This window comes from Prinia subflava, chromosome 6 (genome assembly GCF_021018805.1).
Source record: "Prinia subflava isolate CZ2003 ecotype Zambia chromosome 6, Cam_Psub_1.2, whole genome shotgun sequence".
In the NCBI taxonomy this organism is placed as follows: Eukaryota; Metazoa; Chordata; class Aves; order Passeriformes; family Cisticolidae; genus Prinia; species Prinia subflava.
Window position 1 is genome coordinate 24,949,765 of NC_086252.1, and position 22,200 is coordinate 24,971,964.

Below are 22,200 nucleotides of genomic sequence, written 5' to 3' on the forward strand. Positions count from 1 at the left end.
ACTCATTTAATATGGAGAAGTCAAATTCCTTTAATTTGGCTAACAGAAAATTTGATGAGGTCAGAAGCACAATTTGCTGTGAAAGAGTGGTGTACTCTGAGCACACAGGACTCTGCATACTCTCACTCCAGCTCTGCCACTGACTCTGTAGCCTTGGGCTGTTTGGCTCAGTCCCGCCTCCACACAAAGGGGGAATAACAATACGTACCTACCTCACAGGGGTGTTGTGAGAATCCACGTTGGTGAAGCCTGTTGAAGTGCTAAGTCTACCACCGGTAGTCACGAGGTGTGTGGTGGGGGTGAGCAGCGCTGCCCTTTTGCTGGTTACAGTCTGAATCACAGCGGGAGTCCCATCGGCCTCCTCCTGCCTGGAGACCCTCCTTGATCGCAAGCAGAGGCTGCCGTCCGAGTGCCCTCTCCTCCATTGCATGACATTTTAAGCGGCTGTGAGGTGCAGGGTAGTGACAGACATGAAGTCCTACTTGACCAGGGATTTGCTACAACGTTTTCTATATCTGTGGGGTTTGTTGGTTTGTTTTTTCCATATATTGTGCTTAGAAATAAACTTTCCACTTAGGGCTGGCAGTTTGGGGTCTATTCTGTTGCATGGCAATGTATACAAGTCTTATTGTCTGTCTTACTGTGCAAATGACCCCGCAGCCCAGTTTCAGAGATGGGCATGGTCTGAGCCTTTTCACAGTGGCACAAGACTCAAAAGCCTGTCTAGACTGTTTAATATTTAAACAACACTATGAATTTGTCAATTGTATGTGTTCTGTGCAATACGAAGCATGTCATTAGCTGGCTTGATGGGCAGAGGGGCTAAAGGAAGGTCAAAACTTGTTCAAAGAGCTTCATACATGTGCCAGCATGGAGCCGAAGGGCTGCCACCAGCAAAGCAAACTCGGGGGAAGCCATTGGAAACTGTTTTCAGAACAGTTTACTCCAGAACAAGGTACTTCTGAGTTTACAAACTTCTAGGCTGCCAGCCTGAGAGAACAAGTGCAAATCTAGTGTGGGTGTTGGGGTTTTGAATTCCCTTTTTCTTTCCTCCTCAAAGTTTTGATGGCAGAAATACTGATGAGGATTTCTTCCTTCCATAGCACAGTTCTCTCATCTCCCTTGTGCCGTCCCCTTTGTGCTACTATGCAGGACTTTCAAAGGTGCAAATGGAGACAGTACGCTCCCGACACATGAAAAATAAGTTGCGTATTGGGTGATTCTGGCAGATATACAAGATGGGGCAGAGCTATGCTACTTAGGCATATCTTCTTCCCCATGTCTTTCTTCTAGTCTTGTCTGCTGGGTCCCTGAAGAGACGTTTCCTGTACTTTGTTACAAAGCTGTCAGATCACCTTCAACTGACAAACAAAGCTTGCAGAGTTTGGCAGCTGTTTCTCCCAATGGAGAAAATTCTGGGTCCTATCACTGTGGAGACCCCTCAGTTCTTGGGCTTTGTAGTCCTCCAGCATTGTTTGGGGGTGGTCAGTGTGGAGGACTCTGTTCAGCCATCATCAGAAATCGTGTGTGTACGGTCCTGCTCAATCTTGTGATTTCTGCCAGTCCCCTGATTTTCTGTCAGCTTTGACAGGTCTTTCTGGTAGTGCGTTACTGGTTATGCTCTTCAGAGGTGTTTTGCTCTGTGTCAGTTGCCAATGCTGTTCTTGCCTACTGAAACATCAGTGCTCACCTCCAGCTTCCATAGCTCTTCCATTCTTGCCATTCTGTCTCTTGGTAAATACTCACTGCCAAGTTCAAACCCTCTTCCTCCGTGCCTGCAAGGGGTCAAGCACATGCACTAACCCAAGGGTCACTAGAGAACACAAGAACTGTTCAGAGTCTGTATCAATAAGTCAAACTCTATAATCAGTCTTTGATATATATTTACTTTGCCAGTCTCAGTGCCTGCTGTTAACTGGTTGCTACAAACAAACCACTAATGCTGGCAAAACCCATATACCCAGCTAACACTTGATTTCCAATTTAAAATGTAAAAAACTATGGGCTGTTCTTCAAACAAATCTGGTGTGTTCCCTGTTGTAGTTTCCCAAGCAAGGTGGTGAAGAGGTTCTTGTTTTGCCTTACTCTGATGAAATGGGCAACCCAAAGGAAGAGGAAGTCAGCAGCTTAGATTTGAGTTGAGAAGTGTCAGCTGTCCTGTTTTCACTCAGGGAAACAGGAAAATACTACTCATGCTTGCCAGATCCCTGGCCCCTCTCAAAGCCCTTGATCTGGCAGCAGTAAAACACTAGAGGCAATGGCTGTAGCTGGAGGACCATTCTGAAGACTTTCTAGTTCTGAAGACCATCCTCTGTTCACATTTAGTGGTGAGTCATTCAGGCATCCTCTCTTCAATTTCCTTGAGAGAAAAATATTATTTTGACTAAAGCACTAATGCTCTTCAGTGTAGGATGAGGCTGCACCATTAGCACTTCTAATCTGTGGTACATCCACCAGGTTTCCTGTGAGAGGAATCTCTTTGTGAGAATGCATGGTCAGTAGAGCTGCTCCTTCCTCTTACTCTTTTAGGTTGGTCAAGCACTTGGAGGAAAACAGTCAGCAGTGCAATTGCCTTAGTGACTACTGGCTGAGCATCCTGATCTCCTCTCCACTGTTACCTCCCCAGTGACTTCTCCTTCTTATTCCTGAGGCAACAGATGCCTCATCCCCTCTGCCATCCCTAAACTCCAGCCCTGAAGATCTCATAAGCAGACACAGAATTCCTCCCAGACTAGTTCTTAAGTCTTCTACATCCTTCATGTTTCCAGACAGGCAAATTCATTCAATTGATAAACAATGACATTCGAATCCTGAGAGGACAAGCAAGTGTAGCAGCCTATTGCATTGACCTTCACCATTTCTTACATGCTGAAGGAAATATGGTGAACACACCAGCTGGTTTCCACCATTTGGCAGCAATGGACCACTGGCTCTAGGAATATTTTCCTCAATAATGCAAGTCTGACATGCAGCAGTTACTGCAGGCAGTCTTTGATCTCAAATCTATCATGGATAAAAAGAGAGCAGAATCTGACAGTTCTATGCTGCTTACACAAACATCAAAATCTATCTTAGTTCATTATTAAAATTACCTCCAGGTCAGTGGGTGAATTTCTTCTTTGATGAAAGAATGATGTTTTCTCTTCCAGAACTGGAATTGCAAGATAATATATATGTAAACACATACATATATATTTATAAATGTTATCTTGTAAACATAAGAGAAGAAAACCTAAATAAGCCTAAAACAATACTTGATTTTTGAATAAGTCTTGACAGGAGCTAGGGAGTTGCTGTGTGGAAAATGCAACATTGGGGTTTGACTTCAGGCAAAGAGAAAACAGAAAAGGGAAATACTTTTATGGTACTCTTACCCTATCTGTGGTTCATGCTCATTATTTTATAGCATTTAATTAAGACAAATATATGGAAAATAGACACTCAGTTCCAGCAGCAGGAAACAGACTGCAGACCCCTCAAACTTACTTGAGCCATACTCAAACAAGCATAACGATGCAAAAGCACAAACAGCTGCCATCACAACTGCTTGAAAAGAGATGGATTTCTAAATGGGACAAGAACGCAGACAGAAATTCTTTTCCAAGCCACATTGTCAGTATTTTCCCCATATTTCTTATTTGAAAAAGGAAAAAAAAAAGAGAAAATTAAAAGAAGGGTTTTGATATCCAAGTCCTAAAGAAGCAAGTAACAGTAGAGAAGAGGTACTAGGAGAAGATGCTCCTTTATATGTTACGTTATGCATCAAGATGTGCTTTGCCAAACAGAGTTAGGACATCACATTCAGTTCCCTGATCACACACAGAAAGTCTCAGTGACCAAGTCTGCTCATGGAGACCTTCTAGAGTGTAGCCAGAGGACCAGAGCTCCCATCTGGATGAGAAAGGTGGCATCAGGCTGTTTGCCTCCAGCTGCACTCTTCTGTGGCAGGATCATCACTTGTTAGCAAGTCACTGTTGGGCAGCTTTGATCAGCTGATATAGGTTATGATATTAATAATCACTAAAGTTGCACATGCCCATCGTGCCTCTGCAAGTGACCTGTCTCATCCTTTCACAGCTCAAGTTGGTGAGAGCTACTCTGCTCTTTGGTCTTCATCACAGGAGAGCTTTCCTTTAAAATCCAGCCTGCCACACTTCTCTGAGAGTTTTTCTACTACGCTTTATAGAGCTTCTTTTTCCTGTAAGGATGAACAGACTTCTAACCCATCTGATCTTATTTTCCAGCTAGAGAGACAAAAATTGATGTTCTCTGACAAGCTTATCTCAGTACCTATGTTCTTATGAGATTATATTCCCCCTCCCCTTTCACTCACTACTCCATAATCTTGGCTTTCCTTTGGAAAGGGGTGATTCTTTGCTACCAAATGGTAGAACATTTCTCTGAGGTGGGAGTCTGGACAGCCCTTCTACTCCTTGCTAACAGGCACACAAACCTTCCTCCCATCCCTCTAGACTAATGTGGCCAGCAGAACCCTTTTTCATGGAGTTTCGCTTCTTGATCCAGAAGAGCAACCGCTTGCAAGCATCTCCTTCACTGCTATCAAGCTGTGGGATAATGGCATGGGGAATCTTTTGTTTCTTAGCCTCAGGGTAACTACAGTGGATGATGTACCTGAGCCAAAAACAAGGACAAAGCACTTGTATTTTAGATGGTGGTAAACCTGGGTGAGGCTTGTTCTGATGACAGGAGAGAAGAATCTTTGTCAGCTTTATTCGGTAGCAAATGAAAATGGCCTTGTTCCCTCGTGTTTTTAGCTCATTTACATCAGCTCTCCATTACAAACAAACCCTTTTGTAGGCAATGCAGGCCAGGCCTGGGGAGGAAATCTTCCTCATTCCAGAAGCACAACCAGCCCATAGCTATGCATCAATCCTTTCAGGACTTTTGCCCCTGAGAGGCTGAGCGCAAGAATGGAGGTAGCTAGCAGGGCTGGCAAGAACACTTCCCTGGATCTTCATCCCCAGTGGGCAAATTTTGCATCTCTACATTTGAGTCCCCTTGGAAATCACTCCTAAGGCCTCCTTCACTACTACAGGGTCTGCCCAGGAGAGGAAGCAGTGTCTCCGCATGGATCTCCCAGGTCTGTTACTGGGATCCTCCTTCAGGCCTGCAAGAAATCACTACGCTCACGGAGGGTTGAGATCAGTCAGTGGTGTGTCCATGCAGAAATACTCTCTTTGAGACTACTACAGAGATGTCTGTGGGGTTGGGAGGGAGGGGGTGGTTTTGTCCAGGGCAGGAAGCACGGGGAAGGGAAGGCTGCAATGTAAGGAAAAATCAGCCACAAGGGAGGGGCTGACTAAGAGGAATGACCATGTCGACTGTGTTACTGTCCTGTCATTCTCCTGAACCCAGAATGGAAACTTCCAAGTGCTCTTCATGAGCTTACGTTTATTAGAAAACTATTCCTGGGTGTTCAAGATTGTTTTCTAATGAAAATATACATAATAAAAAAAGAAAATTAATGACTCTTGGTAATCTTTTCCTTTCCTCTCTTCACTTCTAACAGATTGTGAAATTGACCTACTTTCACATTTGTTTGCTATAATAAAACCTCTTTCTTTCTGGTCACAATCCACTCAGGGCCTTACATAGTAAAGTTTTATCTTCTGCTTACACATCAGAGGCCAAGAATTCACATAAGATTTGAACAAAGGGCCAGGGCTCAGCATACCTCACATAATATGTTAGCACTTTGACTTATCATTTGTTTATGGCGTTAAATAGCAAAAATTCTTTACTAAACATCACTGTAAGGTTCCTGTGTAGTGTCTTCCCTATGTTCAAGACAGAAGCTTGAGACAACCATGGTAAGTACATGCAGCTATTTTCACAGTACCCACCCTGATGTGCTGTATCCTGCCCAGGGACTGTACAGCTCTGCCCTCAACACAGAACATCTCCTGTCCAAGCAGTGATGGAGTCAACCTCTACTCCAGGGCTGTATCTTCTACAAATTGCTGTGGGAACACCAAGACACAGGGAATGCTCAGAGCAAGCATGCACAGGGATAGGGAGGACAGTGGAAGCAATCACCAATGACACGGTTGGAAGGGGATGGTAAAGAGCTGGGCTAGATCCACAGCTCCTCTCCTGAGTGCACATGGCAGCCAAGCTGTACCCCGGGACATCTTCTGAGGCTCCCCCTTGTTTCTGAGGTGCCTGCTGGATGCCTGTAGCATCACGTGTCAAGGTGATGTGCCCAGAAGGTGCCATCAGCCACACAGCCTTCCTATCTCAGGAGAAAAGCAGGGGCAGTGTTTCACCAGAAGATGGTCACAACAAGCTCTGAAAACTCTACTTATGCCAAAAGATCACTGAACTTTCCCATGCTTGCACATGTGAGGCTACTTCTCTGTAGAGTTAGGCAGTCTGTTCTTTATCCATCCCCTGGAAGCAGAGAAGTCCTTTTCTTCTCTCACCTTTTTTTTTTTTTTTCTTTTTTTTCTTTTTTTTTTTTTTTTTTTTAATCCAAGTCTATTCCAGTAAGTCAATTGAAATGCAGAGAGAGATGTAGAAAGGAACAAATAGAGAAAAAGAAATAGGCAGGACAAGCAGGTGCCTGTAAAGAAAAAGCTGTGCTAATCAGAACATGAGGGACAAAAAAGAAGGACTATGACATGGGAGCAGGGATAGAAGTGGTAGAGAGAAGGAAGATGGGTGAAGAGGCTGGTGGCAATTAATTACTACAGTGAAAACACTGATGGTTTGGAATAAAGAAGACGAGACAGGTCCTAGAGGATCCTCAGGGAAATGAGGAAGAAGCCATGAAACCTGGACAAACTGGACTTCAAGGAGCGCTCTCCAACCAGCCTTTCTATGAGTCCAGTACCAGAACTGGTTACTTCACAGACTGCAGCCTGACAAACAAACTTCATGCTAGATCATATCCCCTGATTAACAAAAACCTGCATCACCCAGGCTAGACAAACACAAATTACTGCACACATCATCTTACCTCTAACCCAATTAATAGGATGTATTATTCCTCATTCAAGGTGGCCTCCAAGGGCTAGTTTTATTCAGTGCACACAGCTCCATTGCTAAAAGTCATCATGTGTCCTGCACCTGCTCAGACCAAAAGTAATTTCCTACACCAGGCAACCACAGCTCTGCTGAATTGTGGCAGCTGTAAAACACTGTGGTCTTTGCCACCTCAGTGGATTTCAAGAGAACAGGATACTGAAACACAGGGTTGCTCTACAGAGATGTAGGGTAGTCTAAAACTAGGAGTTTTGACTGATACTGCAGCCTGGATTCCCTTACATACAGAGAGGAGTGTTGCCAAAACACTGGGATCTAAGCTCAAGCTGCAAAATTCACAGCAGAATTGCAAAAATCACACAAGCTTGAGAGTAAAAAGCTTTAGCGGGAAGGTGGTGGCAGGAAGATGTTTTAACCCCTGGAAACATGAAAGTATTTTGGTTTAGAAATGGGAGGAAATTTCAAAACCTAAACTACAACGGAAGTAGGTATAATCTGAATGGGAATGTATTTACCTGAATCTTAAAGAGAATATAATCTGGTTTGAGAATTTTAAGCAGCAAGGCAGTGCTTCCCATCCAGAAGTTACTGGCCACTTCTAAAGGCAATGTAACAGCTGTCCACTCAATGGCTAGAGGATGTCCATCTCTAAAGAAGATGGCAAACAACAGTCTGCAATTACAGTGGTAAAATTCCCAAGGTAATATAAGTCTGTCAGACAAGAAGTTCATTAATTTTGAATGCGATCACCTAAGGGGCTGACATAAACCTGACTGAAATCAGCAGGATTTTTCCTCAGGCTTGAGTGGGCACATAAAATCAGGGCTGTGCCCTTGGGGCATTTTGTTCTCCCAGCTCCTCAGTACTTTTCTGGTTTTGCAATCCTTAAGCAAGAACACAGGAGAGCAGCAAGTGGATCAGCTCTGCGAGGTCAACTGATCCTGCCTTACTGCAGGGTTTGCAAAAATTACTATTTAAACCATACAGCCCCCAACTCCTTCTACCCCCCCCTCCCTCTCCATGCCTCTCATTGAATTAATAGCCTTTAATTTTAAGGCATCATGTTTGCAAAAAACCTCATGTGAAGCTACACAACTACTTCCAGGTATGCCTACATGTGGAATTATGTGCCTGTGTGAGGTGGCACTGCTCAGGCACACACAAAGTCAGTGCAAGGCCACCTGAGCCAAAGTGGAAACATAGTTAAGCACCTGCATCTGCAGGGGAAAAGAGCCTGTTCACAGGCAGATATGGTAGATCAGCTGAAATATTCTGAGTTCTTACCAAGGTCAGTCACATTTGTAAACAAGGCCTCTCATTCCCAAAAGGAGACGAAAGTAGCTCCACACATCCAGGCAAGACACAGTCACAGAGCTGCACACCTCACAGAGAATAATTTAAGTATTTCGCTCACTCTCATTTCAGGTGATTATTTAATGTAAACAGTGTCCTGGTTATTTAATGCATTAAATAACAGCAGACATCCATAAACTCACTTACTTTATACACTTTTTTTTAATGCCCAAGCCTTCTCTAATTTGTGAATGCTGTGAACTTTATTGCATCACTAAAGCTTTATCAAACTTTGGAGCAGTCTCAGGTCACAGCCATAACTGGTGTACAGGGAGGCAAAATCATTTCACTTGAGTGCCACTTTCACATACAATCCATGTCTTTTCCATTCAGATAAGGTTTCTTGGTGGTCAGAGATGCCAAATCTGAAGCTGTCTCTGCTTACAGCACATGGAGTGACCCTTGAAGTTCTCTCTGTCTTCAGTCTCCAGTGAACCACCTCTGAGAGCTGAGCAATGCTTAAGGCCATCTATTTCCACCTTCCTTTGTACGTATTTAAATGTAGTCATCTACAGCTACAGCTCACCCAAATTTATACATCTAAAGGCCACTTGTCAAATTCTAAGCTTCCTTAGTAATCATCAGAGAAAAATAGGTGCCTCCTAGGAATTATTCATCTCAATTGTGTTCAGCACCAAACTGCCCACACGGTTGTCTAGTATGATTTGAGATGCTTGACTGGCCTCCATTGTCTCAATTTTAAATTGACACCTATCTGTAAAGCTAGGAAAAAGCACCCACCCCTCTTCTACATGTACCATGGAGCCAGAAGTTGCATCAGTCATCTTTCCCCAGACTTTGTTAATCAGAAAAAGCGGGTTTGGCTGCCCAAAGCAGTTGTTTCTTCACTTACTGAAAAAGGGAGAAGGAACCTACAGCAACCGTGGGGTTCTCCTACTGTCCACAGTCAGTATGAGGCTTCAGCTACCGAACCTCTCAGCCCTGCAGTTAATTGTGCTTAGGGTCTACAGACATTACATGTGTTGCTTGAAACCTGCCTCCTGTTCTCAACTTTGGTTCTGAATTTGCAAAAAGCATAAAGTAAAATGCTGTTCAACTTTTCCTAAAAGTAAAAGAAGCACTTTCTAGGGCAATTTAGTGCCTCAGATTACTGTTACCTCCTGGAAATTCAGGCCAGAATTTCTAAACACTCAAGGGAAACCCAGGATTTTTTAAACAGCAAATTCTTCAAGGCTGTGGATGAAGCCTGGCAAAAAGTGGTTCTCTAAACAGCAAGGCAGCTAGTCCTATGTCTGTCACCATTCGTGACTCTCATCATTACAGCACCTTCTGTAACAGAAGCATCTTTCAGAGCTTTGGGGAATAGTTTGTTTTCTTGTTTAAAGCCTGAAAAAAATCCTGAGAAAACAGAAAAGGAAAGGCAGAAAGAAGATGAGTACCAGACAAAATGGAGCAAATAAAGCCAGCATAGCCAAGAAGCTGGCCTGATGGAAAGCACAGCCTCATTCTAGAGGCCAGCCTCAGGATTAGAAATCATGCTTGAAAATATTCAACTAAGGCATTTGTCTGTCAGCCAAAGCAAACAAGAAGAGGCACATGGAAGTGTTTTGAGGCTTTAAAGTACTATTTGCATTGTTGAAGGAGATCAGAGGCTCAACAACTCAAAGCTGCTGGTGCCCAATAAATTTTCCAAAGTAACAAATCTGTGAAAGGGAATCACTTATGATCTCACACAACAAGGAACTCATGTTTTTGGGGAGAGCTCTGCACGCAGGAGACATTCCTTGGACTGCCTTTCTCAGCTACCCAAACAGCAATGCTCCTCTCCCATCACTTGACCTGCAGCCTGTCTCAGCCTCCCATTCTGGAAAGCCAAAACGTGCTGTTCTCCTGCAGGGCAGGAGCAGATGTCACTGGCTCCCTGTCCCCACCAAGTGGGCTGAGCTCACAAGCACTGGTGGGATCAGCCCTGACCTGCACATCAAAGGGTACCAGCAACCCTGTTCCTTGCCATGGACTTGTTTTGAACATATATTACACTAAAACTATGGCCCAGGAGGCATTTGAAACATTCATAGCACAGTCTCAGTACTCTGTTTCTGAACATGTGTAAAAAAATCCCATTACTTAACCCCTCCAGAAAAAAAAAATCCACTGTATCCTTTGGCATCTGTCTCCACACTTCTTCCACACTTTCCTCTGCCCTGTGGTGGTAGTGGTAATTGCTGCTGTTACTGAGATGCACGAGATTATGCAACTGTCTAGCATTTTGATTTAATCAGCGTGGGGAAAAAACCTGCTCCAAATTCTATTAATAACTACCAGTCAGCTCCCTCCTTCTCTCTCTCCCCAAATTCCCATGGAAGGAGGATCACAGACAGATCCCTGCAAGCACAAACTATCAGCCTGACTGGATCAATAACATCCATGGTGCCAGGAATCTGCAATGAATTCTGGGGAATTAATCTGCCAGGGAAAGACAACCTTAATTAAGAACAGCCAAGCTGTTCTCTTCCCAAACCTTGTGCTTAATAAAGTCACAGTATTGGTTTGGCTGAGGATTTTGGTCTAAATTTTAATCTTTTTTTTTCTTAACAAATGTTTTGAAAGCAACAATGCGGGCAGCAGTAAAGTCTTCACACAACAGTCAGAGACATGAACTCTTTACTTTGCCTTCTTGATGCCACATGAAAGGTGAATGATCTCATTATTTAAGATGCCTCAGTGCTGGAGAGAAGCACTGGCTTCACAGCTGGCATGGACAGTGCCATAGAGAGGTTGCCTCCATCCTCATGTAAGGGGCCATGGTTGAGATAAAGCTGTGACCTTCCCCCCACTTCTTAGGAAGAGCATCCAGGAAAAACGTTCCTCAGTAGGCCAAAGTCTCTGCTTTTTCACAAGCTTTCAGGCAATCTGGGAAATGCCATTTCAGCCCTATCAGCTGCAAGCAGCCATTTGGATATGGACACTTGTGCAGGTCACTCCAAAGTTCCTGAAGCAGTTCCTGCCACAAGACATGCTTCCCAGGCATCACATGATGATTTAGGAGGAGTACTGGTTATATTTCAGATACACAGAGTTTAAGTTCTTTGTTCTTTTGCTTCTGGTTCAAACCCTTCATTTTATGCATGATAAGTATATCTATAGCAACACTTACTCCACCGTGCTCAGGACCTTTCTCTGGTGCCAATGCCAATTGGTACAGACTCAGCCAAGTCCAAACTCTTATTCCTCAGGGCAAAAAAGGCCAAAGGGTGGCCACATCCAAACTGTCTCTCGCTCCTGACCTGTATCAACTCCTGAATTTAGCTGACACTTGGGCCAAAAGCATGTCAAAAGCTGTGTTAACAACTTACCAAGATGAGCCTGGGAGTGTTTCCTGGGCATCCATTTGTGATGAGGACACATCTCAAATGACCTTGGTAGGGCATATTCAGAAGACCCAAGAAACTCCTCCCAAACTGGCACTATATGCCAGCAAGGACTTGGTCAGCTGTAAATAAAACCCTCCTGACACAATTTGCACATCCAGTTTTGAGGGCCTAAAAAGGTGCTTTCCAGAGACTTTCAAAGGGATCTCTGATTTCACTGGCCCTGCTCATCTTTGCAGGTCAAACTCTACTCACCTGTCTGAAGCCAAGGGGGGCCTCCGTATTTATTGGCAAAAATCAGCATTTTCCCTGATGGTATCCTGGACAGAGGGTAATTATGGTAAAGACTGATGAAAATCATTTAACTCCTACTGTGGGGACAGCATCATGACAGCCAGATTAAAGATGTCCTTTATGAACCGTCACAGAGCAAGAGAACATGATAATGAATGAGTTAATTACACCAGCATTTGAGGCTGATACTACCCATCTGCAGCTTTGATTAATTAAAACTCTGATGGACAACAATGAGGCCCTTCTCGGGTCTGAAAGCAATTAATTGCCAAAGTCCTCAATAAATCTAACAGCATCACTAACTGAACTGGCAGAGGAGTCCACTTTGAACAGCCCCAGAGCAGAGGCAGCAGAGCATATCATGGAGCTTGAAACATCCCCAACATGATGCATTAATCTTTCGGTGTTGCTGGGAGCTGGGGCCTAGTAATTTTAACTTCTTGTTTAATCACCTTTTCTTTCCTCTCAGCATCAGAAGGGGCAGTCTTAGTAAAGGACATGAACTCCTGAGGAAATTAAGGGCTTTGGCCCTTTTTGTCCTTTGTCTAGATTCTCCAAGCTGTAATGATTGGGTTACATTTTTGCTCTTGAGTGTCTGTTCTCCTTGGACTAGTTGTAACCAGTCCTGACAAAGAGGGATTTTGTAAATGCAATGGGAAGCCAAATTTTCCAGTTCTTCCTGTATTCATCAATCAAAGAATGACAACAATCAGCAGCAGATGCTCAGAAAGTGGTGGTAAACAGCACCTGTGGGCAGGTCAAGGAAAGACTCTGAGAAACCAGACACAAACCATGTGTCCTGATTCCATCAGAGCAAAGACAGGGCATGACAGAAGCAAAGAATAACCTGAGATGGAAGAGACCCAACAGGATCACTGAGTCCAACAGGATGAACTGATCAAGGCACTTTCTGCTGTGAGAAATCCTAGACTCCAGAACCACTTTCCAAAGAAGGGAAAAGAGGAAAGCCCTAGTCCACAACCATTTAAACACAAAGAATGTTGTCACTCCACTGCAGAGAAAATGCCCACAGCCAGAGGGGAGGAATTAGTGCTTCTCACTTTTTGCCTTCTGTCTGCACAAAAGCTTTACAAACTAAGCACAACTACAACACAATGGGATTTTGAGGGAACACCACAAAAGATCATTTGTGCAACAAACAGAGCTAAAGGGTACCAGGTATCTTCAAAGCCAGTGCAGCTCACACATCTGGTTTGGAGACCTTGCAAAAGGTATTGCTTTTTCAGAGATGGAGAGAAAAAGCCTTTCCTTCCATTTTAACCTCCTTATGCATTGTCAAGCAGTTCTTGCATTTCACCTGGAACAGTAACAATTGAGGAACTAAAGCTTCTTCATACTATAGATCCAAGACAATGCTTAATAACAATTACCAGCAGTGATTAGTTAATATGGTCATAATGCAACAATCCCACTGCCTGCCAGTCAATTGGAGGCATCAGTGCACTGGATGATGACAGCTGCTCTTGTTAAACATTGCCTCACTCATGAGGACAAGAGGAGAATCCTCTGCAGCACCAGCTCAGCTCAACGTGATGCAGCTGCAACTTCCCACAGCTTTCCAGGCTGGAATGGGACAAGAAACAGAAGTTTAGATATGCTGAAGTAAATACACAGACCACTGCTTTATGATCATAGAACTGGAAGGGACCTTAAAGGAACCTTAAAGATCATCTCCTTTCAACCTCCCTGCCTTCCAAGCCCCATCCAGCCTGGCTTTGAACACAGGGATGGGGCATCCACAACAGGCAACCTGCTCCAGTGACTCACCACCCCCCTGTTAGAGAGAGGGTGATTATACTCAGGGTGCGTGGCTCTTGCTTAATGCTGAGTCTTTACTTCAGTAATTGAAAAGGAACCATTTATCAAGAGGTAAGACACAATCTGGTTAGCAGAGGACAACAAAGCGGGTTTACTCACAGAGCTCCTGTTTCAAATTACAGTACCTGGTTCTTACAGTGTTGCAAAAGGCTTCAGTATAGAAAGGAACTTCTAGCATACAAGTAGAGTAACAAGAGGCCCCTTTTCCAGTTACAGAAAAAGAGGAAAACAGTCAAAGAAAACAACAGATCTGAAATGAGAAGGCACTTTCCAACAGATGCCATGGCCATTTGCAAATAGTAATAACTCTTTATCTCCATCTAAGCACAGGAGGGTGAGAGACAGATGCCACATACATACCCATATTTCTCAGGAGAAGAATGGAAGACAAATTAGACTAGATGTTCAAGGATTAAAATTTTTGAAGAATAACTGAAACACACAAGGAGCTGTCATTGCTCAGGTGAGCCCCAGCTGCCTTAAGGTATGTCTGTATCATGCAGAACAGAAGCATGAAGAAGTGCCCTAGGCATCTCAGCTAGGTCAGAGCTATGCCAGTATCTCCTCAGAACACTGTGCTCCCCTGAGCCCAAAGGGCAGGAGGAGGTTAATCTTCCACTGGTGCATTTGAAGTCATCTCCAGGAAGCAGATAATGTGGCATGTCTCTGCAGATCAGCTGACGTGACAGATAGGTACAGACATGTGCATCCACCGTGGACTGAATCCATTACTCAACCTAAGATTTGGGTCAGATTTTCTGACTCCCCCTGCAGCTCAACTAAAGACCACTCCAAAAACCAGAGAGCAAGGATGGGGTAGAGATTTGGGTTTTTTCACATCTTTGTGCTTTCTAACCTTTCCAAGTATTATATATTTAACTCATCGAATTCTCCAAGCTCCCTTCCCTTGTTGTCCAGCCCCAAAAGACTGCACATTCAGGAAAAGTATGAGAAACCATGCTCCAAGGACAGTGATTTCTTTTCTTTATCCCTGTTTTAGGTTTAAGCCCACTTCACGTATTGACTTCTAATGATAAAGTCTTAGCTCCCTCCAAAAAATCATGTTAGAAGAAACACTTTTCATAACAACATTAAAACCTCACCACACACTGCAAAGAGAACCATCATTCCAGGCTCCCTGCAGTATTTGGCCATTAGAAGGTAAGATGGGGATGTGGGTATAACATTAGCTTCAAATTTCTTTCTTACCACTGTCAGTTTGAGGTAAGCCCCAATGTTATTTTTACCCACTGTATAAACCAGGTGCTACAGAGGAACTTGGTGTAACCTGCCACACTGCAAAACAAGTGTCATATTGAATTAGTGATTCTCTACTACACTTCTGTCCTGTTCTTCCACAAGCAGGCATGTAGTAGTAGAGTAATAAAAAAAAATTAAAAATAATTTTCTAACTCCTGCTTTATAAATCAGTTAATACCTCCAGTTACACAGCATCGTTGTCACAGACAGTCAAGAGAAGCACTAATTACACTGGCACAGTAGGCACTTGTTAATTGCAATCTCAGTTTTCAATGTCAGGAGAATGTCTCATTTGTGCCTTTAGAAGCTGTGTGAGGAGGAAGAGGAGAAAAAAACTTAACTCTTCTCTGATGTAGTACAGTTCTTGACTAACCAGTTACTGCAGTGTAGCTGCCTTATTTTTGTTATAGATCCATCTGGATGTGCAGAGGGACTTATTTGATTCACAAGAATATACAAAGTATGCATCTTTCTGATGAAGTCCATGAAACTGTATTGGTATGTAAACAAGCAAAAATAAAATCAAAATGCAAGGCATCGCTTCTAGCATTTTTATCTTGATCTGAGATCTGCAATCACAGATGATGTCAGACCATTCACATACAGCTGGAGTTAAGAAGTTTGGTCTGGTTCAGCTAAGATAAAAACTCAGTTCAAGACACAAAAACACCATTTAAGTTTGAAGGAATTAAAGATAATTTTTGATTCAAGCTCATCTCCAACTTGACCTGATTTTCCCCTCACTCATGTATAACATACAGCTTTTAATATCTTCTTCTCTAACAAAATTATTACACTTTTCTCATCCCTTTCCATCTCATGCATTTAACACTGCATTTTCACAGTTTCTTCACAGGAGGCCTCTGAGCCAGGTATTCTTTCTGAGGCACAGAAAGGGGAAGGATGCTTGTCCCAGAAACTGTTAAAGATATGTTGAATCTACCAAATGGTTCAAGTATTGCCCAGTAAGTTGCTCTCAAAGTGCATTGTCCCTCTAACACAAAGAGTGAGCAAGAAAAGGGTGTACCAGCACTGAAAGATGAGTTTATGTGATGAGCAGCACTGAAACTGATGGTGAAGTCCTGTTCAAAGCTCTGCTCAGAGAATTGACCTAAATCACCTCCCCTGAGGGTAGAACTCAGCAAAAGTACAAGTAAATCCTATAAGCCCTAACCACAAGTATGACCAATTAGCCACCAGAACATAAAATATGTTTGCTAGCACATAAGATCTTTGAAATGCTTTTATATGATTTGTCTTGCCAAGCAGAGAGCAACACCAGCTCCAATGACACATTCCTGCACTGTCTCCTCCATCAGCCACACTGCAGCAGACAGCAAAGAGTGCATGAACAACCCCCTGCATTGAAGCAATTGTGTCTGGAGCCCCCTTGCAAGCTCATACAGATTATTGGATTCCTTTCATAGTTTTGAAAATGGTTTTTTAGACCTTTTAAAAAGTAATCAGGGGAGTGAAGGCCTAGTTGAAAAGGATTATGTTCCCTTTGGAGCAAGCATCTCAGGAGCTGCATGAGACAGCAAATACCTACATACTGGGCTACAGCAGTGTCCTGCTTTTGGCTGGGAGAGAGTTAACTTTCTTCTTAGTAGCTGGTACATGGCTGTGTTTTGGATTTACTGTAAGAATAATGTTTATAATTCACTGCTGTCTTAGTTGTTGCTAAGTAGCGCTTACCCTAAGTCAAGGACTTCTTAGTTTCTGATGCTCTGCCAGTGAGCAGGTGCACAAGAAGCCAGGAGAAAGCATGGCCAGAACAGCTGACCCAAACTGACAGAAGGGATATTCCATACCACAGAACCTCATGCTCAGTGTATAAACTGGGGGAGATGACCAGAAGGTGCTGATCAGTGCTCAGGAACTACTGGGTAGTGAGCAGTGCACAAGTCAGCTTGGTGCCAATAAAGAAGGAAAATCCTTCAATGGGTTTTCTTAGGATACCAGACTCATAGAATGGGTTTTCTTAGAATACCAGACTCATAGAATGGGTTTTCTTAGGATACCAGACTCATACTTTCTTAGGATACCAGACCTTTCTCATTGCTAGATCAACTAAGAACAGCTGCTTAGTCGCACTACACAAAACACAGCTCCTGCCAGGCAACACTGACCCCAAAAGCTCCAGTGGCACAGACTGCTCCAGGCCATCTCCTTTGCAGAGTAGGTGGAGCAGTATCATACAAGCAGGTTGAAACTTTTGCTTTAGGATCACAATTTTAAGTTGACATGTCTGCAGGCTGCACCAGCTTTTGGTCTTGAAAGCAGATATGGGTGATGCTCTTTCCTTCCTCATGCCGATATATAGATCAATATGAACCTCTTTATTCATCTAATTATAGCTGCAGGGGGGCTCTTTGCAGCTCAGGTTCATTTGTCTCCCTGTGATGTTAATACAATCAGGCACAAAGATCACTTCATTAAAAGATCCTCTATGCTTGATCTTATTTGAGCTAAAAAAATAACAACTCCTTTGTCATACAAACTGTATGGTCAAAATTGCCATCAAGCTGGATGACTCACTGTAACTCAGAGAGCAGAGTTCAGCTCCAAAGAGCAGCTGGAAGAGGAGCTGTCACTGAGTAAACACAGCATTTCCACCATGATTCAGATGGAGGATCTATCCACTGTACAGATAAATGGGCACTCTACAATCAGGTACAGGGAGGAAATAAGGAGTATATTGAATGGAAGGTGCAGAGTATCTGTGGCAGAACCCAGAGCAGAGCCTAGCTCTCCTTTACTGCAAAATGTTGTCCTGTTTTATTTAGTCCACTTCTCTCCACCTTCCTACTACATATCCCTCCTGAAGTGCAAAACCCAGGGTTTGTTTATTTATAGTGTGGTCAAACAGACACTGTCCTCAGAGCAAAGAGCCTCTTTTCTAAGCAGCTGGTGGCCCAGAGGGGACCAAGACCTGCAGAGGAGGCTGAGTGTCCCAGAAAATGCAGCTCTAATTTGGTACTTCATAGTCACCTCATAAATGCAGCTTCCAGCTGGTCCCCCTGTGAATAAACCCTTATACAAGAGCACAACTTCAGTGATAAAGACAGACTAGAGATTAACAGCCAAGAGGAATCAGGTAGAGGAAGGATTTCAATTTGAAACTCTTGTTATTGCTAGAAAATGCTTTAGCCTCTTCAGTAGAACAGACAATAAGGGGGCAAGGGAACAGCACAACCAGCCTGCCTCCACTGGATTTTTTTCAGATCTAACCTATTTTTGCAGACATCATTTGAGGACACCTACCCTCAAGGCCTGTGGGTAAAGAACAGCTTCTTTGTTAATTTTGCAAGGAAATCAATGCAGCCTTGGGACACTGTAACATGCACACAGAATATGCAGGCAGAGCACAGCCTTTGCCATTGACTGTGCCCTAGCCCAAAATGGGTATCTTCAAAATCCTCCACAGGAACAATCTTGCTCTGCCTACATCTGCATTTCTACCAATACTGACCTACCTGTGTGCAAATTCCCTCTCTACATTACAAACCACTCAGCTGAAAACAGGAGCTACACCTAATGTTCTTTTGAAAACCTCAGGATGAAAGTAAGCTGTTACAGCACTCTCTGTGCCACTAAGTTTATTAATAAACACAAAGTCCTGAAATCTTTTTTAGCAGATTCACACTGAAAAAAACCCTGCCACCTGTACATGCTAGAAATTCAGCAGCAGGGAAACCTGAATCCTTGGTTCATTACTCATACAAGTTTCTGGACATGAATTAAATACATATGCTTAGCACCATAATTGCTCATATAGCAGCACCATAATGTGAGTTTTTCTCACTTTATCATCCAAAATGATTTTCAGGAACTAGTGATCACAAAAAACTCAGGGAGAGATAATTATAGGTCACCAGGTTTAACACTGGCCTCAGAGAGCAGAGATGAGTTGTACAGCAGGTACAAGATGAAAAACTATAATGGAGCAGCCTAGCACAACTTGTTGGCAAGAGATCTACCATGCAGATTTGGAGCATAATTATGTCCCCAAAGAATGGTGCCTTGGAGCCCCGTTGGTATCCTTCTGGAGAGGTGACTTTTGAAAAGCCATTAAGACAGAAGGATTTTGAGGGGTCTCATTCCAGTCCCCAAGAGTCAGAATCAGATGGCAATTTCTTGCAATTAATGGTTTTCACTGCCAAACCTGGAACTGCAGCACACATTGCTTATCTGAAGGTAAGAGCCAGGAATGAAGCAGAGCTGCAAAACTGGATGGAGGGGGAATCATATGGCTTGGAGCTGCAACCCAGCAGAATTGTTTTTTCAGCTAATATCTGACTTCAAACTATATATGTTTTTCGAGTTGCCTTTCCTTTCTCTTCTTCTCTCAGTTCCCTTGATGCCTTTAATTCATGCAGGGAACAATTCGTGCTCCATAGGCATGCCTGGCTTGTTGAGTACCAAACAAATCCCCAGAAGAGTGTAGAGGAAGAGCATTCACAGCAGTTGTGCAAGCTTCCCTGCACCCTGCCACCAGAGCATTTAGAATCTGATCAACCAGGCTGCCAGATCTAGGGGTACCTGGGGATTTTGCCTCGGTATCATCTGTGCAGTCAATGCTACCCAGAGGAAAACTGTAGTGCAATGAAGACATCAACTTCTGCCCCATTGGCTGGTTTCGTGCTGTCTCTGAGAGCACACAGGAAATCCTCAGAGACTTTAGGAAATCTTTGTACAACAAAGACTATAACCAAGGGTACATTATCTTCAGATGCATTTGCTTTTCTAGGAACAGGAAAGTGGAGTTGATTGTTTCCTTAAAGAAACATTGTAGAGTGGCGAGACTAGATGACTTTTCGAGGCCCCTTCCAACCCAAACTATTCTGACTTAAAGCCTAACAAAATATAGAACTACATCCCAGCAATTCCTGCCATTCTGCAGCCACTGAGTGAATGATAGAACCGTATTTTCTTCAGTTTCTCTCATCCCACAGAGTGAGTTTTTGTACCAGTCACAAATAATTTTCAGCCTGGCCTAGAGTAATTTTTCAAGACCAGATACTGGCAACCTAACGACCAGATTCCATCACAAGGAAATTCCTGCACAAAATCTCCAGCAGTTAAACTTCAGAGAAGGAAAAGATTTTGCTTTGGATATCTGACATGTTTTCTCTATGTAATTGCAACTTGGCATTTCAGTTTCCTTTACCCCAAATCTCTGAAACTGCCCACAGCTCTTCTGTGAAGAACTAGATTCTGCAGAATAATCTTTCCTTGAGGAGTACACAGCTGTCTGGAAGGTGAAGCTGGTCCTGCCTTCCAGCACACACATTCAATCTGTAACATATACCCATCATGTGGTTCCCTTGATTTCCAGGGGTCCCCTTGCCTTAGTGTCATTCTTGTGTTTTAAGTCACAGCAACCTGTTGGTAGCAAAAGGTCACTCCTGCATGTTTTTCTCCCACCATGTTTGTTCTTTTTAATGTCCTCTGTCTCATCACAGTTCTTACTTCTGAATCATCATCAGCTTTAGGTTAACAGGGATTATACACAATCTCAAGTGTAAACCTTGAGCTGTGAGTCATTCGAATGTTAAAGCCTGTATTGCTCCCATTTCCTGAGGACTGCAGAGAAATCTCTTACAGACAAGCTACAACCCAATTACATACTGTCTTGCTGGACTAACCCTATTCCTTCTACATTGATTTTGTCACTGCTGCCCAAAGGGAACTTCACAACCATTTGCATTTTTAAATAGGTCAGTGTGTGTGTGTCTGGGAGAACTGTAAGTAAATGCTCATTATGTAAAACAGATCTTTCTTTCTGGAATGTGAAAAGAGATATAGAAAGGTTGTTCTTTCCAATAATAAGCTTTGAAATCTCATCTGTTTCCTCTCCTTGCCTTTCAAAGACATTAAGTGGAATAACTGCTTCTCCATTTCTCTAGAATACCTCAGTCTTTGTCTATTTAATGTCTGCCTCTCAGATATTCCTGGTGCCTGTGGGACACTTAATGGAACTCCCACTGTTCCATTTCTCCTCAAGACAAATGATCATGTTCTCCTCATGCCCAGGGAACATCACAATAACTCGCTTTTTTTTTTTCTTCATTTATTCCCATCCCCCCAAATCTTTTGTCATAAAACTTTTGCACTGACATACCCTCTTGTATATGAAGTCTCATCCAAGCAAGTTCATCAAAAGTCTTTCATCTGCCTTCAGTGGGAGACATCATAAGTAAACAGCTTTCTCCAGTTGCAGAGGGAGAATAATCAACAGACAGTGAGATTTTTGGTCAGAGCATGGTGCTAACAACACCAAGGCTGTGGGTTCAATGCCTGTATGGGCCATTCACTTAAAAGTTGGACTCAATCATCCTTGTGTGTCCCTTTCAACTCAGGATATTCTGTGAAACTGTGAATAAATGGCCCCTAATGAGCCTTCAACAGAATAAAACCTTACTGCTGCTGTCCTTAACTAGTGACCCATATTCACTCTCTCACATTCTTAGAAAATAAAACTATGAGAAAATTTTAATGCAGCTCTGGAGGACACTGCCTGTTTCTCTGACTGTTTAATTTACAGGTTGGTTTAGATAGAATCACTGAGGATTCACCTGTTATAGACCTCATATCTTACAGAGTACCTCCTTTATCTTCCAAGAAGCCTGACCACCAGATCTCAGAGTTTTGAGCCACCCCTCTTGACACAGCCAGACCCTTTACAAACATGCAGCAAACCCACCTAGCTTAGCTATGCATATGGTCCTTGTAAATGCAGGTGCTCCCAAGCTTTCCTTGTTTGTTAGCCAGCAAAAGTACTGAAGATAGAAACCTTTCCCATCTCTGCCTCTTCAAGGCATTCCTGCAGTAAGTCCTTTAATGTCCTTAAAGTAACAAAGGTAATGTTACTGTTGCTATTAAGCAAAGGCTTAACAGCTACAAAACGGATTGAAAGTCCTGGTACTTTAAGTGATAGCACATAAAACAAAAGCAAGTTCATTAAACATATGTCATTTTCCTATCACCAAACTCACTTTCCTTCCCAAAATCTTTATTACTCTTACTCAGGGAAAAAAGGATATACTTGCTGGCTGATGTTATCTTTGATCAATTCCCCCCAGCCTGCCCAAGAAAATGAAGTGAATGAGCAAGT

The 22,200-nt window shown here is 43.1% G+C and overlaps 1 protein-coding gene across 2 annotated transcripts in view; it reads left to right on the forward strand.

Annotated features, from left to right (window-relative positions):
- ERCC3 (ERCC excision repair 3, TFIIH core complex helicase subunit) overlaps nucleotides 1-22,200 on the forward strand; it is a 387,208-nt gene that overhangs the window by 188,802 nt on the left and 176,206 nt on the right. The window lies entirely within an intron of this gene.